Source organism: Eumetopias jubatus, unplaced genomic scaffold (genome assembly GCF_037043125.1).
Source record: "Eumetopias jubatus isolate StellerSeaLion01/CBP00866 unplaced genomic scaffold, mEumJub1_p1.0 scaffold_8, whole genome shotgun sequence".
In the NCBI taxonomy this organism is placed as follows: Eukaryota; Metazoa; Chordata; class Mammalia; order Carnivora; family Otariidae; genus Eumetopias; species Eumetopias jubatus.
Genome location: NW_028274814.1, coordinates 141,162,742 through 141,178,207, shown reverse-complemented (window position 1 = coordinate 141,178,207; position 15,466 = coordinate 141,162,742). Strand labels below are relative to the sequence as shown.

The 15,466-nt window shown below is 61.2% G+C and overlaps 1 pseudogene; it reads right to left on the bottom strand.

Moving 5' to 3' along the window:
- Window positions 1-769: 769 nt before the first annotated feature.
- Window positions 770-1,310, bottom strand: LOC114218450 (ADP-ribosylation factor 1 pseudogene; annotated as a pseudogene).
- Window positions 1,311-15,466: the final 14,156 nt, after the last annotated feature.

The window sequence follows — 15,466 nt, the reverse complement described above, 5'->3', positions numbered from 1 at the left end:
TAGGGTGACTGGCCTTCCCGCCCGCACTCCTGCTGGTGAGACCCCAGGCAGCCCGGAGCAGGCCAGAGCGCCCACGCGGACCCAAGGGAAGGCCGGGGTCCCTCCGAGGGGTCCGTGGGCGGTGGCCGCAGCCCCCGGCCTGTCTCCTGGGCGGCCGTGTGAGCACAAGTACAAGCACAAAGGGGATGCGGGATGACCCGCGACAGAGCGAGTCACAGGGGCCCTCTCGTGACCACGCAGAACGGACCGTGGCTGGTTCTGCCCCGTCTCACGTTCCCGACGGGAAACGGACCACTGGTGGACTAGACCCTGGCCGCCACTGCAGAACCGACACTCGGCAGGCTTCTCCCTTCTGTGTGTTCACGTGTTCTCCTTATCTTGTGTTTGCAACGATTTTAAAAATGCACTGAGTTCAGGTTAAAAAACAACCACCAAAATGGATCTCAACACAGATCTAAGGCCCAGAGGAGGTGCGCCAGGCTGGTTGGACACAGCGACTCCCGGAGGCCCCGCGTGCCTAACATCCCTTCTCAGTATTGAACAGTGGGTTGATTCTCTTTTTACAATAAGAAAAGCTGAGTAATACTGCACAGGAGTACCAGAAACTGCCCCGTTGGGAACAGAAACTATTTACATTAAATAAAAACCTGGCTGCAGGCTGCGTCTGCACATTTACAGCATGGTGAAGCACACTGTGACCGACCGTGGAGACAGCTTCTGGCACTCACACCACATGAGAGTAAAGCAGGTGGAAGGGGGGGGGCGCGGCTCACTTCTGGTTCCGCAGCTGATTGGACAGCCAGTCCAGTCCCTCATACAGCCCCTCCCCGCTGGTGGCACAGGTGGCCTGAATGTACCAGTTCCTGCGGCCCGGGGACCGCGGCCCCAGCTTGTCCGTGATCTCAGCCGCGTTCATGCCGTTGGGGAGGCCCTGCTCGTTGGCGAACACCAGCAGGACGGCATCCCGGAGCCCGTCCTCTGCCAGCGTCTCGTGAGCTCCTCACGGGCCTCCTTCAGGCGCTCTCTGTCATTGCTGTCCCCCACAAAGAGGAGACCTTGTGGTCTGGAAGCAGTGACGCCACAGAGGCCGGATCTGTCCTGGCCGCCCACGTCCCACACGGTGAAGCTGATGTTCTTGTCCTCCACGGCCTCCACGTTGAAGCCTATGGGGGGAATGGTGGTCACGATCTCACCAGCTTCAGTTTGTACAGGATGGTGCTCTTCCCCGCAGCATCCAGGCCCACCATGAGAAGGCACGTTTCTTTTTTGCCAAAAAGGCCCTTAACGAGGTTTGGGAAGGTATTTCCCATGCTGTAGACGGTGGGAGCAACACTGGCCAGCAAAGATAGGACGTGCGCCCACGTCCACCAGACAGACTCAGCAGAACCAGAGGAATGTGCACAGAATCGTCACTGGGCATGGGGGGCCGGATCCGAGCTTGGGAACCGCGGCGCGAGGCCTCGGAACCCTGAGAACTTCAGCAGCTGCCGGGCTGTGAGCACTTCCGTGTGATCCCAACCTGGGCGGAGGACCGTGGGCAGGCTGCGCTCCTGTGGCATTTGGCACGCTCTCAGGAGGCCCGGTGCTCACAGGGCTCCGGGCCCGGCTGGCGCTGGATCCAGGCAGCTCTGCAGGCCCTCGCTCACGCTTTGCACTCTCGTGAGCAACGTAACTGAGATGATCTGTCGGCCTTTCCCGGGGCCTGGAGGGCGCGGCGGCCTTTTCTGTTTCCAGTTCTCGGACTGCAGCCCGTCTAGATGGTGTGAAATCAATCGTCTTTGATTTCCAGTAAATTCCAACGGCTTGAAATTCAGATTTCCATCAAAAACCGCGTAGTTACCCCACTTCTCACGTGTGTCCCGGGCAGGGTCCCATCCAAGTCATCTCGTCAGCTCTGTCAGCGCTTGGCCTCCGTGCAGCTTCCCGTGACACAGAGCGGCCACGGGGAGTGGCCACCAGCTACGGGGATGACGGAGGCTCAGAACCCCTGGGCAGGCGCCCACCTTCCCCACGACGTCCCACGGCCCGGTCCCCGGGTCATGATTTGTGTCCCAGTGATGTGTGACCTGACTGGTGCTGTGGACGCCAGCTGCTCCGTCCCCTCTCCTGACCCTGTTGCCACGGCCCACGCCCACCCCCCCGCACCCCATGTGGCCATCTTGGTCCTTTTCTCCTTGTTTAGATTGTTTCAAGAACCTCTGTCCTTTAAGCAACATGGGACCTGTTTCTGGAGGTGACGGGGGTGTAAATAGTAAGAAAGTGCATTTTGTGATTGGGGTTACAGGTCAGCACGCGTGTGAGCGACCCAAGAAGCCTGTCTGTTTCCCTTGTGCCTCCCCTGTTTCACCTCGCAGAGACCCCACCTCCAAATACCACCACACTGGGGTGAAGCCTTCTGTGCCCCCTCGCCCCCTGCGCCCGCCTGAGCCCTGCTCCCAACCTGCCCCTGCACCGGCCTGAGACTACGCCTGCCCCCTGACACCCCTCCCCTGCACCCCCTGTGCTCCTCGCCCCCGGCCACCCTCCCCCCACCCCCGGTTCTTAGAGGAGCCAGGGAGGAGACAAGATCCTGAGCAGAAATCACCTGGAACGTAGACATTCTTCTTAAAAAGGGGACGTGCAGCATGTGGGGAGCGTGGACGGGTGGCTGGCGAGGAAACCGAAGTGACGTGGCCTCCCAGCTCTTCAGGAACGGGATGCAAAACCTCAGGGCTTCGTCGGGATGGAGCCTGCATCTGACGCCTGTGCTGGGGGTGGGGGTCCTTGTGTGCCCCTCACTGCGGTAGCGGCAACTACACTCATGGTCCCCACGTGGGCAGCTGTCTCTGAGGCCAGTGGGCAGTGATCACTTAAAAGAATGCTTCCTCACTTGTGATTTGTTTTCTAGACAGGACACTGGGGGGGCCGTGAGAGTAAGGGGTGCCCCCAAATCATAAGTAGGATGTCACGTGGGTCTATCAGGTGGCGGTGGGCACAGACACTCACCCTTAGAAGGGACCCTGGGGCCCAAGGACGTGAGGTCAGGCCTTGGCGGGGGGGTTGTTGGGTCCTGGGGGGTAGGTATGCACGTGGACCAGCTCTGCTGCTTCCCGCCCCTCGGGCTGCAGCTGACCCCGTGAGCACTGGGTCCCTCGCTCTGGCCCTCCTGCCCACCTGCCCCACGCCAGGAAGTGGCTCCGTGGGGAGTTTGCCCCTTGCGCTGCTCTGTGCACGCTGGAGCCTCCCAGGACAGGAGGCTTGTGTCCCCCAAACTCATAGGTTGAAGGCTTTACCCTCAGTTTAGTGGTATTTGGAGGTGGGGTCTCTGCGAAGTGATTTGGGTTGGGAGAGGTCAGCGGCCTTGGGAGAAGCAGAAGAGACGCCAGAGCCCCCTCCTCCCTCAGGTGAGGATGCAGCGAAGGTGGCCGTCCGCACGCGCCTACCAGGAGCCCCGTCTGCCAGCACCGGGACCTCAGAACCCCAGCATCCTGACCCTAAGAGATAAGTGTCCCTCGAGCTTGTGTTACAGCAGCCCGAGCTGGTGGACACAGGAAGTTTGTCGTCCCCCTTCCTGTCTGTTTGTCTGGGGGCCACACCCGTCGGCAGCAGCGGGGACCCCCTGGGTGTTCCTGAGACGGCGGCTGACGGCCCGTGCGCTGACCTGCAGGGGAAGAAAGCCACGGATGCAAACACACCGCCTGGGACGCCTCCTCCCGGGAAACGAGCTGGGGCTGTGGGCCCAGGACTCGTGCCGCGCCCCCTGCTGCTGACGCCACCCCCCACGTCTGCCCGGGGCTCTCTGGAGACTTGTGCAGGCAGTCTCCTCTCCTTCCTTGGAGCGGACCTGAGAGCAGCTGGAGTCTCTGACTTTGCTGCCTGGCGCCAGGAGTGAGCGCTCACCCGAGCAATTCTCAGCGAGGTCCATGGGGCAGCAGCTCCGTGAGCCTTCTCTCCGCTCTGTGGCCTCCCTGCTTGTCTGCTGCGGAAGGCAAAGCCGGGAGCGCTGGATTCGTGAGCTACCTTTGTAGATAATACAGAACTCCGTGGCTGAGGGCCTTGACCAGGAAGGATGTCCGCACATTGCTGGCGAATCCACGTGGCCGGCATGTGGTGTTGGTGCCACGCCGGGATGGTGTGGACAATGCATGCCTCTCACCATGCACCCCGTCTGCCCACACAAGGAAGGGACTCAGAATCTGCCTGCACCAGTCTCGGCCCTTTCCTGGGGCCCCGGGGCTGTGCCCGAGTGCTCAGGGCACCCCCATCCCTGGCCAGGCAGCCCCCCAACTTGAGACTACAAAGGGATCAGGAGGGAAACCAAGTGAGCCACTCCAGGAGGCAGGACACCAAGAGAGGGGAGGCAGGTGGGCCGGCGTCCCCAGGACCACGGCCGGTCGGGGGTCAGGTGGAGGGGCCCCAGCACTCCCCAAAGCCATGTCTCCATCCAGCTGGGAGCTCCCTTGGCTTTCCATGCTCCGTGGGCAGAGACCCAGCCTGCTAGGGGGATGGCAAAAGCCCTATCGCCCAGCCTTGCTGCCTCTCCCGCCTCCTCCCCTTCCTGTCACACCAGCAGTGCAGGGGTGGGACCACCACCCAGCGAGCGGGAGCTTGCATACACTCATACAGGTAGGGGGTGGGGAGGGCCCTCCCCATCCCACCAGCAGCCCCTGAGTCCAGGAGCTCCTCCGTGCCCCTTATTCCAACATCTGGGCTGAGCTCCCTCCTCCAGGAAGCCCTCCATCTCCCTCCCCTGGGTCCTGGTGCATGTTTGTGTGCCCGAGGCAGCTGCCTCCTGCTCTAGCTCCCACACTACCTGCCCAGAGAGGCTCAGTCACTGCGAGCGGGTCCCCCTCTCATGAGCAGTCAGCACCTCTCTGGCCATGATGTGGTTGACCTTCTGACCCTAGGGCAGGAAGAGAGGCCCGTGGCATGCGTGGCCCACTGGCCCTGCAGGGTGTCGCTGAGGCTGGGGTCCCCGGGGGGGGTGGTGACACCGTGGTGGGGGTGCGGCCTCGGCAGCCCACCTGCCTGGGGCGAGGCCCAGCTCTGCCACCTACCCCGCGTGGGGGGCCGTCACCACCTCCGCGCCTCAGTGTCCTTCCTGGAGAATTGGGGCTGGAGGTGGAGCCTCGCGATCTGGCTCCTGCGCGTTTGACCAGAGAGGCAGACACGGCGCAAACACACCCGTCCCGAGTGAACACGTGGTTCCCACCCCCCCGGGGACACCTGGTGGGTCTACCTTTGCTGGGGATGACGTTAGGTAAACTCAGGCATCCTTGGGCTGCGGCACAAGGACACAGAGGCAGGGTGGGCACGCACCTGTGCTCAGTGTGCCGCGGCGGCCGGGACAGACCCACAGCCCGGGGGCTTCTGCAGCAGACGTTCGTCTCCTCCTGGTCCCGGAGGCCGGAGGTCCAGGGTCAAGGTGCTGGCAGGGCTGGCCCCGCCTGAGCCTCTCTCCTGCCGTGTGGACACCGTTCCCTCGGTGTGTCTGCACCGTGGTCATCCCCCTGCATGTCTATGTGTCCCTCTTCTTACACGGGCACCAGGTACGGGGCCCACCCTGAGGACCTCCTTTTACCTGAGCCACCTGTCTGAAGACCCCGTGTCCACCTGGCCCAGGGCGTGTGGTGAGCACCAGGCAGAGCCCTTCCCCCGGGGGCAGGTGGTGCCGCCGCCTCCCACCTGGTGCTGCCGAAGGCGGTGGGCTGCGCTGTCCATTCACTGCGCTCCGCCACGTGGTGGCCAAGCCCGGGCCCCGGCTGCCTGTGTGGACGGACACGTGCCGACTTCTGTCATGGCCTCTGTGCGGCCCGCGCATGGGCATCGGCACAGAAGGCCCCTCGGGCGTGGCCTGGGGCCTTTGCGCTGGCCGGCGCTCCCCCCTGGACGGGCCCCCGTGGTGGGAGAGGCCAGGCGGGTGGGGCCAGCGCATCTGCTGCCGGTGGCCCTGGTTCTGGCTCCAGATACCCTGCCATCATGCTGCCGCCTTCCCCGAGCTCGGGGCCCCCTGCCTGGGAGATGCCGCTTGTCTGCTTTCTGTGCTCCTCCGTGGCGGGCGGGCGGGTGCGGCCGTGGGAGGAGACACGGGGTCTCGCGTTTGAGAAAGTGTGTGGGGGTGCCTGTGGGTGAGAGAGCTGCGTGAGGCGCCGGCCTCCCAGCGGGTCCTGCTCTCCCCCTGCTGCCACCGGTCGTGGCCTGGGCAAGGGGCTCTGGTGCCCGGGTCTCAGCTCAGCTTCCCGCCATCCCCGAGCAGACCCAGCCTCGCCCAGGCAGTGGCCTCCTGGTCTTGCCTCAGCCGGAGCGACGAGGACACCGCGGTGACAACATTCCTCAGAGGATGCGGGGTCTCACCCTTGGAAGCTGCTCCAAAGATGGATTTTCCAGTCACGGCATCGTAGCACCAAGCCTTACCTCCCCCTCCTGAGCTCTCAGCTTCCAGAACACCTGCCGCTCGCTTGCGGTTCCCTCAAGGCTCGGAAATTTCCTCCTGGAAAAATCCAATGCTCAGAAGCCCTGGGAACTTCCTGCCCCCGAACAATGGTGTTTTGTGCACCTAAAAATGGTCAGGATGGTAAATTCTGTCTTGTGCATATTTTGCCTCAATACAAAGACTGAAAAACTGCAATGGCGTGGCCCTTCCCAACCAAGTGCTCGGCGTGGGTTTGCCCTGTGGTCATGCAAGTGTCCTGATGGCTGTCACTGACCCCGTCTTTCCATGTCTCTTTGTTCCATGACATTGCAATCCTCTTGCTCTTGGAAATTATTCCATGCACATAAGTGCTGACAGGCTCTTCCGTCTGCAGGGGAAGGAGCTCCCTGGTGTCGGGAGCCTCATCCGCGTTGCTCGTGATCATCGTCGCAGCAGGTGCCTGGCTCAGGGGGGGCGCCTAACTGCTATTTGTTGAATGAATAAAGGAGGGAGTGAATGAGGGGACATCAAGCAGCTGGGGCGGGTGGAGCCGGACTCACACATGAAGAAGCTTGGCCGCTTGACTTGCCCGTGGGGCAGGTGTGGTCACAGATGAAGGCAGGCGACGCTGAGGGAGGTCTGTGAGCATCTGCGGTTCAAGGGGGGGTGACCGTACTATTTAGGGCAAGAACACAGGAGCAAACCAAAATGCAAACAAACAAGCAGGGAAGTCCTCACATGCACACTGGGTCCTTCCATTCCCATGGATCGAAGCCCACGCATGCAGGTGGCAGAGCCCCAGGTCCTGCTCTGGGGGGGGGCAGTACTCGGGGCATCTCCGCGGTCCCCATGGGCATAACCACAGGGCTGTCCTGTCGCCGCTGTTCGGGATGAGGTTGGCACCAGTTACGGGAATGAGACACGATTATGCTTTCTTACTCCAAACTGCCTTGAATTCCTTCCCCCTTGACGTTGTCCCTGGTGGAGACAGAGCTGGGCCGGAGCCGGTGGCCCCCGACCCTGGGGATTCGTGAGTGAATTCATCCCATGAGGGCAGGGTGCTGTGCTGGGTATGCCAAGGTGTGAAGACTCAGTGAGGACTCAGCGCAGCGCACAAATAACTTGGGACAGTTAACAACCCGGGTTAAAGCTGCCGCCGTGCTGTTGACCCGGCGTCAGGGCCCCTCTCCTTGGAAGTGGGCCCGGCCTGGGACCCAGCTGTGGGAGCCGGTGCCTCTGAGGGTGACGAGGAAGGGCCACCAAAGGAAGTTCTGCTGTTCCCTGCACACGGTCTAGCGATGAGGGCGGAACCAGCAGCTGGGGCGTCCGTCCCGTGAATGCGGGAGTCGTGTGGAGTTCTGCGCTGTGCACACCGCTCCCTGAGCTCAGGTGCCCCAGGGTGGCCTCCCGGACGGCCCCTGCATGATGACCCCTCCCTCCACCTCTGAGAAGCTCCCCGTGCCTGCAGCCTGTGGATGTGTGGGCATCCACGCCGTTCCCCTAAGCCGGTCGTCCCTGTCCCTCGGGGCCTCTGGGCGTGCCCCAGGCTCGGGGGGCTGATGCCCTTGGCATCCGGGGAGGGAGCCCCGTGTGAGCTGCTTTTAGGGGCCTCTGCCTCTTCCTCTGTGCATGGAGTCAGCATGCAGGGCCCGGCCATTGGGGCACAGAGCTGATGGTCAGGCCAGAGCGCCGCCCCTGCAGTGGGGGGACGGACCATAGGAAGATGCCCACGTGGACGTCCTGGAGGCCTGTGGCGGTTCACTCAGTGTCTAGTTGGCTGGACCACGGCCCCCACGGCCCCCGTGGCCTCCGGCAGAGGGGCGACCCGGAGCTGGTGAGGGCCTGATCCCAGTGGGCGGGGGTGTTGGCAGACTTTCCTGGAGGGTCCCCTCCACACACGGTGGGGTCTCCGGTGAGGGGATGGGGTCACAGGTCGCGGGGGCCCCCAGACTCGGCTGAATTAATGGATCGAAGCACTGAGACGGCAGACATTAAACAAACTCATAAAATCCCCAAACCACAAGCCTTGCTGAGCTTCCAGAGTGACTCAAATAGCAAATAAAAGTCTGAAATTATTGAAAACCTTTTAAGGAGATTACTCTAGAGACCCGGTCAGACCACTTGAGCTCTCTCTAAAGATATTACCACTTTTTTTTTTCTTTTTCTTTTTTCTTTTCTTTTTTTTTTTTGGCATCACGGTTTTTAATAAGAAAACATTTGGCAGCATTTCCCCCTCACTGAGCTTATCATTTTAGATCACTTTTGAAATGGAAGGCTGATTTTTTAATAATTTACAAAACAGCTGAAAAACAGACGTCCTTTTCACAACACGGCAATGCCCAGCTCCCACTGGGGAGCCCCCGCGGCGGCGGCAGAGCCCTGGAGGCCCGTCCCCATCTCTGCAATGACCGCAGGGGTGGCCACCCCACCCCCACACTGCCCCACGTCTCCGCAGAGGACACCACTCGTTCTGGGCAGAAGCTGCCCTTTGCAGCAAGAAGGGGCTGCCTCACCCCTGCTCTGTCACAGCAGAAGCGAGGAGGGAGCTGCTCGTGGACCCTGGGACCAGCGGGGCCAGGCCTGCCGCGGACCCTGACCCCAGGGGATCTGGGTATCGGGGCTCAGTCCAGCCCATCACATGGGACTTCCGTTGCCCTGCGGAGCCCAGGGGGATGGGGAGACCGGATGACGTGCTTCTGTCCCCACGGAGAGCGGGGGCCTGGGCCGCCCACCTGGCTCTGCCCACTCTCCCCTCCTCCGTCCACCACCGTGCTGTTCGGCTGCTGCTGGTGGGCGGCTCCCACCGCCCGGCCCTGAGATGGGTGAAGGCAGAGGCGGAGACACTCACGTGGAGGCCGTGCATGAGGGAAGGGGCTTCCCTCTGAGGTGCAGAGAGCCGATACCCCAGGGGCTCAGCAGATGTGGGGCCTCCTTCCCACAGGAGACTCTGCTGCTTTCCAGGGCTGGCTGTTCCACTGGCTCAGCTGGGCCTCAGTGGTCTGAACAGTCAGAGGGAAGCCAGGTGGGAGCAGAGGGTCCGGGTCAGGATTCCCGTTTCGGGCGTCTAGATGGCAGGAACGTGGCTCTGCTCAGGGGGAGTAAGGGGGCTGAGGCGCTGGAACCAGTATGGAGCCCCTAGGGGCCCGTGGGAGGCAACTGTGAGTCGGGAGAAGGCTCCCTCGGCTGCCAGACCTCGGACCGCCTTCCCCACCCGCCAGGCCCCCAGGCTCCCGTCGTCCCAGCTACCTGCAGGTTGGAGGACCTGAGGCGGGAAGCAGGGCTGGGCTGAAGGAGGTGGGGGCACCCTCGGAGGGCAGAAGCCCCTTTGCTGGCTTGGGCTGATTCAGGACGTCCACAGCCTGGACCCGGCTCGTGGGCTGGCTTCGCCTGCCCACAGCTTTGTCACGGCCCCACCAGCAAGCCCACGTCTCTGCCATGCTGTCTTTCATATCAGCAGGGTCCCCACCCCTTCAGAGGACGAGGCAGTGGTGGCCGTGCATGTGGGTGGCAGGGCTGGCCCACGGTGGCCGTGTGGTGTAGACGTCAGGGGGCTTCCCTGGAGGACGGCAGCCTGTCTCCTCACTTCAGATCAACACAACCCTGTGCTCTAGCGTGGCTGGTTAAAGTGTGTAGCCTGTGGTCGCTGTCAGGACTGCAATGCGGAAGTAGGGCCACACTCCTAGTGGACGCCTTGCTACGGCCGTGCCTGCCCCCCGCAAGGGGCTCCCTGCAGGTGGGGGGGTCTGGGGGGGCAGATGGGGATACCCACCCTGGACGTGGCAGTTCTTCAGCTCACCGACAGAATTCCAACTTCCCAAAATGTTGTGCTGGAAGCGTTCTTTCTCTTTCTGTTTGAATGACACCATTCTGGTCACATTCTCCTTTATTTATAAAGAAATGAAGTCACCATTAGAAATCGGGGAAAAGTCAGAGCCACATAAACAGCTACCTCTGGAGATGACTTATTTATGGAAGGGCTTCCTTGTGGGCCGGCCACGCCAAGGTGCAGGGGCCACGAGATGAGGTGGAATGAGACAAGGGTGCCCAGAGTCACCTCCACTGGACGTTACATGAGTGACCCGCCGGCCGAGCCGCACTAAAGGGACATGACGCGTGAGTGACAGTCAGAGAGGAACAAGCAGAACCCCTGCTAAGGGTTCCGTTCCTGTTCCCATTCCCGTGTAGGGCTGACCTCTCAGCAGAGGGTCCAGGACAAGGTGGAGGGGAGGGGAGGGGGAGGGGAGAAGGAGACGAAGACAGAAAACAGCTGGTGTTGAACAACCGTGTAACCAGCAGAGCCTCACGCACAGCTGGGGGTGCATCTGTGCTTGGGGCCACTCGAGACCCTTCCGAGTGTCTGTGAGACCAGGCGGTGGGTTCCCAGGTGTGGCCGGAAGAAGGGCACAGCTGTGTGCATGAGAAGGTGTTCCCGCCGCACAGCCCGTTATCGCCCCAGGCTGGAAGGGACCCCCCGAGACACCTGGACAGAGACATGGGGTGCGCTCTCTCATCACTTCACATCAGTGAGGGCATTCAGCTGCGGCTGCAGAGCCCACACGGGGGAGCTCATGAACATACCCCGAGTGGGAGAAGCCAGCCGTGAAAGCGTGCGTGCATCGTCACAGGAAGCTCAGGCAGGTTACCCGTGTCTGTGGGGTTTAGGGACCAGGGTGGTGTCTTCAGTGGAGCCAGAGGGGCTTGGAAGTGAGCGAGAGAAGTTCTCTGAGAGCTGGTGAGTTTTCATTTCTTGATGTGAGTAGGATGTATTCAAGTATGTTCAGTTTGTGAAAATTCAGAGCGACACATTTACGGTATTTGCATGCCCTCAAGTGTACACTATTCTTTTCTTTTAATTTATTTATTTATTTGACGGAGAGTGTGCACGTGCACGCCTGCAGAGAGGGAGGGGAAGAGTGAGAGAGAATCCCAAGCAGACTCCCTGAGTGCGGAGCCCGATGTGGGACTCGATCCCACGACTCTGAGATCAGGACCTGAGCCCAAATCAGGACTCAGATGCTTAACCGACTGAGCCACCCAGGCACCCCATGAATGTCCTCTATTCTTTAATGAAATGTGTAAAAGAGAAATAGTCATAACCCTTTCATTTGAATTTGGTCCAAAATAAGGACTGTGTGGCATGCTTTGCCGGACAGGAAGTTAGCCAGTGTCCGCCGTGGGATGTTACGGGACTGAGGCTGCACAGCGCGTGCGTGTTTCCCCTGCCATCTTGCACCTGCTGGCTCACTCTTGCAGCCCTGTCTCGCCATGAGAACATGCCTGGGCCAGCCTGATGGAGGGATATGGGCAGGAGATACGAGCAGTCAGGCCATGATAAGGCAGCCGCGGCCAGCCCATCTTACAGGTGTAAGCTGAGCTGTGCACTCAGGAGCAATCATAAATGGTTATTGTCTCAGCCACTGAGATCCGGGGTGGATGTTACCCAGCATCATCGTGGCAATAGCTTACTGATACACAGTTACGAGAGGCTTACTGTTTCTGCCGGCTTAAAGTGCAGGGTACCCTTGACCTGGGGGTGGCAGCCAAACTGTCGCCGGGCTTCCCCTCATGTCCACGGCTCCAGGGTTGCCCGAGACAGCTGCAGGCAGGCTGCCCTCCCATGCAGGGGAGCAGGCCATGGGCTTTCTGCACAATCATGGAGGGAGGGAAGCCAGGATCAAAGGCCATGCTCATTTCAGGCTGGGGAAGCCACTGGTGAGCTCTCGCTGGCTCTGAGGGTCACAGGAGTGCGGGCAGACGCATCCTGGCTGGAGATGGACGTTGCTGCTGGGAATGCAAGAACTCTGACTGGGGAGCGAGTCCTAGTGACCCTCTTAATTAAAGCCCGAGTGGCAGGAGCCAGCCTGGCGATGCAGGGTGGGGGGCCCGTTGCATCTCCTCTCGTGATGTTTCTTAAACAGGTACCCCCTGGCCGGGACACACGACCTGCGCCCCTCCCTGGTCTCTCTCACTCAAGGTTTGGCGGTGCCCTGGCTGAGGAGGACACCTCTCAGGGACCTCCCTCCTCCACGCCACGGAGAAGGGACGCCACCCCTGCTGGGGACACTGTTTGCACTCTCTCCAGAAGACAGGTGTGCTGGCCCCTGATCAGAGCCTCAGATACGGGCCGGCCTTCTACTCGTGGACGGTGTGCCCATACCTGTGTTACTCGGCTCCGGCTTCTAGAGCAACGCACCACAGCCCAGAGGCTGAAATAGCTCTGGACTGCAGTCCCCGATCCAGGCGCGGGCGGGGCTGGCGACTCCCGAGGCCTCCCTTCCAGGTGTGTAGACCGGGTCCCTCCCCAAGTCCTCGAGGGGCCGTCTCTACTCCCCTTCTCACAGGGACACCGGTTGCACTGGGTCAGCGCCACCCCACGACCTCATTTTACGTCACTTACCTCCTTAAAGGCCGTTGCCTTGTGGGCTACAGCTTTTCCCATAGGAGCCCTGGGACACGGGATCCTGTCCCCAAAGTGCCTCCGCAGGACACCCAGGTCCTGCTTGGTTTCCTCGGACTATTCCTGACCATCCTCTCCCTCTATCTGTTTACTTCTCGTTTCTCTCTGGTGAACACTGGGGCCGGCTCTCTGGAGCCGGGCAGTACAGCGGGGCTGGCGGTGAGTGGACTTGGGGACCCCCCACCCTGGCTGTTTCCATCTCTGCGCCGTGGGGATGGAGTGCGCAGGCCCCTCGGCCAGCTTCCTTGCTGGGGCCTGGCTTTGCGTGCGGGGTCGGCAGGGGCTCACACTCCGTCTGGCTCTCGCTTCCCAGCAGGGAAGTAGAGAGCCCGGTGGCTGGGAGACTCCCCCCTGCACATGCGGCACACGAGTTCTGGGAGGGGAGCGGCTCCAGCCTCCAAGGGCCACACTCAGTTTTATGTGTCAAGCTATCGGGGCCTCGGGGTGCCCCGGTATCCTGAGGAACCTTATTTCCGCATCAGTCTGTGTCTCTGGCGTGGTTAGTATTTGGATCTGTGGACTGAGCCAAGCGGGTCACCCTCACCATGGCGGGCTGGTGGCGCCGGGTCCTGGACGTCCTGAACAGAAGGACAAATTCACTCTCACTCTGCCCGGCTGCCTCGAGCCGGAACGTCATGTTTTGTCTCCTACCTTGGGACTTGAACAGAAACACAGGCTTTTGCTTGGGGTCAAGACGACAGACACTCAGGCTCTGCTGGGCCTCCAGAGGGCAGACGCTGACCCCAGACATCTCAGCTCTGCAATCACGGGAGTTAATGTGTGTCTCTTCTGTCTCGTCTGCATCTACACTGTATGTCTACATATGAATACCTACGCTTACACCACCTGTCGGTTCTGGAGAACCAGGACTAATACACAACCACAAAGTCAGGGGCCCCCAGGGGCCCCAAAGGCCCTGCGCCCCCATCTTGGCGGGACACCTTGCAGCGGCCTCAGTGCACCGGGAGGCAGAAGGAGGTGCAGAGACCCCTGCCCAGGGCAGAGTTGTCACCAGCTCACACCTTTCAGTTCTGAGCACCCCCAAGTCCTGCACCCGGACAGACGTGTGCCCCACAGAGACACAGACTGTGTGCAGGTCTGTCTGAAAGCGTGAGGGAGCAAGATGCAGCCAGAGAGGGAAGGGCCGCTCACCGCGAGCCTTCATCTTGAGGCGGAAAGGGGTCTCAGGAACCTAAACGTCACGGAGAACTTCCCAGAGCCTGAGCGCCTTGAGCTCTGGGACCCTCCCAAGGCGGCTCGCCCAGCTCATCCCAGGGATCGCGGACAGGGCTGGCTGGGGGCTGCGCTCCGACCCAATCTGCCCGTGGGTCCCACGTGGGAGCCGTGGCTGCAAGAGGCAGTTCTGAGCTCACAGCGTGGATGTGGTCCCATGTGTGGTGCAGGGACGCGTGGTGGCCCCAGCTCTGCAGCTGGCTCCTGGCAGGATGCCCTCTTGTTTCCGTCCAAGGGGTTTAACGGGGAATGGAAGTGAGGGTAGCGTGGGAGTCCCGGGGCCTAATGGAGCAAAACCCCATTATGGGGAAACCCCATGCAGGGTGCGCAGCCCATCCTGACGACGGCAGATAGATGAGGTGTCACCAAAATAGACCAATAGATAACGGGTCACATGGGATCCTCTCCCGCACTCCTATACACCCGCTGCTCCGATGAAGAGCATCCGCTACAAATAGGAAGAAAGGTGCCCCCCTCCCTCCCTGACCCCCGAGTCCGCCCAGGGGCGCGTCGCAGCTTTGGACATGAGCTCATTACAGAACCGGGGGACGAGGCCGGTGCACTCAGTGGCACGATCTCCAGAATCCAGTGGTTCAGGTGGAAATTTCTGGGTGTGCCGTCTCTGGGCCGTGTCCTCAGTGAAGGCCGCAAGGCGGCTCCACGCGGCTGGCTGACCATCCTGATGTGTGACCCCATCGGATGCCTCCCTCTGTCCCTGCAGAGTCTTCTCAAAGCTGCTTTTCAGAGCCTCGCTTGCACGCCCTCCTCAAGAGAGCTCTATGTGGGGGAGAGAAGTGGCTGAACATGGCACCTCTCCTTCTTCCTCTTTCTGTCCTCCTCCAGGAAGCCACCCTGATTGCCCAGACCACAGGCATCCGTCTCCCCCAGGGAATGCCCACGCCATCCACTCAGCGGGGCTCGGGCACTGCCCTCTGTCCTCTGGCCATGAACATAGCGGCTTCTCCCCAACTACAGATGGGCCCTTGACCCAGGGCCCAGACAGCCATGCTCCCGTCTGAACGACCATCCACGGGGGGCCAAGCCTGATAAGTGGGGACAGCGGGTGGGAACTGAGTGCCCTGTAGGAGTGTCGCAGAGTCCATTCCGAGCTCTTAGGAGGCTATTTGTCAGAAGCCTGCTGCATCATTTAGTGTCTGCTGACCATAGCCTGGCTTCCCCGTCGGGCTGACCCCCATCTCCAGCTCAGTACGGCTCAGGGACTTTCTGTGGAAACACAGATGGTGCCCATGAGGGTGGGTTCTTCCTTCTAAAGCTCTGCTCCATGCTTATCGCTGGATGGGAGGTTCGGCTTCAGGCGCACCAGGCCCAGGCGAGTCCTTCAAGGCCTCCCCAGGTCGGTGAGGCAGGGCCGCAGATCCAAACGG